The sequence below is a fragment of the Asparagus officinalis genome, chromosome 6, assembly GCF_001876935.1.
Source record: "Asparagus officinalis chromosome 6, Aspof.V1, whole genome shotgun sequence".
NCBI lineage: Eukaryota > Viridiplantae > Streptophyta > Magnoliopsida > Asparagales > Asparagaceae > Asparagus > Asparagus officinalis.
The window spans coordinates 26,283,327-26,286,944 of NC_033799.1; positions in this window are offsets into that span (position 1 = coordinate 26,283,327).

A 3,618-nucleotide genomic window follows, 5' to 3' on the forward strand; every position below is an offset into this window, starting at 1 on the left:
CTTCTAATAAATTTGCATATGATGTAGTATTAGCAGTTTCTGTATGAGTCCATCGAACCTTGTTTATTTAGGTCATGCTAATTAGTGTGCTTTCTTTTAGAATCATGGCACGATAGTCTACTTCATCATGAGATCACCATATCCCTCCAATAAAAGTACAATATCTGCCAACGAGACACTATCAAGAGTATCATTTGCTCAATCAACATCAAAATAACCAATAATATTAAAGAATAAAAGAGACCCTTGTTGCTGATGGACTCTCTCTTGTTAATTTTCTTGCATTAGGTTATGCACAGATAAAACATCCCAGAGGCATATGAGAAGCTGAAGGATCTCACCAGAGGAAGAGTTGTTAGCAAGGAGAGCATTCAAAAGTTCACTAATGGCTTGCAATTGCCAGAAGAAGCAAAGAGCGTTCTCTTGAATTTGACTCCCCAGTCATACATTGGAGAAGCAGTGAAGTTGTCTAAGTCTATCGACGATCATGTGGATTTGGTGAATGGGTTCAGGCTTTTAAAGCCGTTGAAACAAACGTTGAATGAACGAGATGAAAATTTTACTAATTGAACTATTCGTGGTTCATGTTACTTCCCCTTTGTATTTTCATTATGAGCAAAGGCAGTTGATACCACAAACCGTTTGTGTTTGTATTATTGTGTAAGCTTGCAAGGGTAAATTAACAAAAGGAAAACGAAATTGAATAAGCTTGTAGCATTGTTGGGTGACCTTTAGACCAGTGCAATCAGTTTCATTTGGTTCTTTTACTAATGGCCTGGAGGAAGAAAATTGGAAGCAGGAGGATTCAAATACTAGAAATGGATTCTGGTGAAGCAACACGAGTATGCTTCCATGTATTGCTAAGTTCATTGTATTCTCCTTGTGTCAATTGTATTTTGTATTCTCCTGGGACTTGTATTTGTGATCAACATGCAGGAATCAGAATGCTTCAGCTGTTATATTGTAAGTCGGGGGATTTGATTATTGGATTTATGCCCCATACAGGTTTTTCCCCCTTGTGTCAATTGTCTCCCTGATAGTTTGTTTTCATTTTAAATACTTAAAGTTTGTTTACTTCGACACTTATATTTATATTGATTTTTGGTTGCTACCCCTTCCGCATGATGCAATAGTAATTCTTGTTTATGCGATTTGAACAATATCCTTGTGTTCTTTTCTTTTGAAATAAAGTATCTAGTTATTTGAATCTATAAATAATCAACAAACCTGTGTGTGGTATACTGGTATTGGTGGGACGATTCTGCCTTAGTATTCTCTTTTTGTTCACAACATATATTTCTTGTTTTTTTACATATTTAGATGCATTTAGTTGTTGTCCTGTTCTACTCTCTTAATCTTTAACATATGTATGGTCTTGAAACTACTAGTACACTTGAAAAAACCTATCAAAATATCTGGTGGAAATTTTATGTGTCGTGATCTCGTCTATAAGAATTGAGATACGTGGTATGGATTAAGAGAATTAGACCGTGTTTAATTATCACATAAGTAAAGAGAATCCATATTCGAAAAATACAGTTGCTTCTCTAATTACATCAAAATATGCAAAATCAACATCTAAATATGCAAAAACAAGTTGCTTCTCTAATTACATCAAAATATGCAAAATCAACATCTAAATATGCAAAAACAAAAATCACTCTAATTCTTTCTCTAATGTACCTCAAAAGAGTATAGTTTGCTTCGAACTCGAAGAGTAAATACTAGGCAAAACCTGTTGATAGTAAAAAGTTTATTATTCTGTTGAATTTTGTGATAGCTGTTATATCAAGTTTTGCTCATTACTACTTAAATTAACTTAAGTTTCATCAGCTTAATATTCTGTTCTTTTCTCAGAAATAGTGCATATAGCTTGGGATCTCATGCAACTATTATTATGATAAGTATGAAGAGTTTTGAGAAATGAAAAAAAGAGAAAAAAGGGGAAAAAAAGAAAAGAAACATAAGCTATTTGTATTGCAGTAAGCAAGCAGACATACAAAAAATAACCTGATTATTTCTACAAGTAAAGTTTCTTTCACTTATAACGGAATGTACCACTACCACCCGAATACTGTTAGCGTCTTTAATATTTGATGAAAGTTAACAGTGGTGATTCTTAACATTACATTTATCATCAGATTTTGCTGACGTGACAATGATCTGACCCTAGCATGTTCAGCAAAAAAATTAGTGAAATCACAAGTTCAACATACATGTTTGTACGAAACTTGCAACTAATTTTTTCTAACTGGCAGCCATGTGATGTCCTCAACAATATTTTATAGAAATTTGCAAAAAGAACATATATTGATGACATTGATAATATTAATGACTGTGGTTGATGACTTCTAAATATTAATGATCCGAAAGGACCAAAAAGATACTTGGCTAGCACATGTGGGACCTACAACAAAGTTTTGCAAAAAATCTATATGCATTATTAGATTATCCATCATTTGCCTTTCTTTAAAAGAAAATATCTGACGAACTGAACCTAACCTACACAGGAAACGCGTATAAAATGAATCAAGGCGCTCGCTCCTCGCTCTCTCCGATTCCTTAAAAAAAAGGCGGCTCCTTTTTCCCGCTCCACTAAACCCCGAACAAATTTCCCCTTTAAAAATCTAGGGTTAGGGTTTCGATCTCGTCTACAACTCCATGGAAAATCTCTTATCACCCCCTCGAGCCCCGTTTTCTTTCTTGCCGCCTTTTTCCTCCTCTCCCTCTTCGTCTTCGATTAGCAGACGATTAGGCCAACTAAGGTTTGCTATTCAGCCCACACCTCCTTGGCGGTTCGAACCACTTAGGGTTTCGTTGAGCAGTTCAGAAGGAGTCACGACTACGAAGGTAAAGATCTCCATTCTCGGTTTCCTGGCTAGGGAATTTTCACGAACACAAGCCCTGCCTTTTATTGACTGCATGCTTGTTTTTTTGCTTTTTTGTGATTATTTTATCGCTAAGTTTTCTTAAATCTCATATACTATAATCTTGAAATGTTTCTCAAAAGTAGCATCTTTTGGATTTTTGAATAAAGATAGGATTTTTTATAAGTTTACGGGAGGGAATATTTTGGGATAGAGGATAAAACTTTTAGTAAATAATAAATATCATATACTATAGGTCACTTTTTTTTCTTCTTCTGGATTTGTAATGTAGGGCTTCCACTGTTGTATTTTGAATTTCAGGTTCTTAATTTTTTTTAAATAAATTGAGATGATCCTTTGGCAGTCCTAAATTTATAGTGAGCTGTTTTCAATCCAATAATTGGGCTAATGAATCTTTAATGATGATTAAGTTTGATCCGGAATGATCTAATTTTTTTGGTGATCCTTTTTCTTTAATATTCCTCCAATTTGGACAACTGGTTGAATATGTTTTGGCTGTGTGAACTTTAATGTTTTAGATGGAGCACCATCGTGAAGAGGAGGTTGTTGCTCTTCAGTCTATTAGCATTATGGCTCTATCACTTTTAGAAGGCCTATATTTGCAGAAAGTCAAGGATTTGCACCCTTTCTTTAGTGAATATGGGTTAATCCGTTACCGTGTAATGGTTGAGGTAACTTTCATTAAATTCTCCTGTAAGAATACATATTTAATCAGTTCTTTTTTATTCAA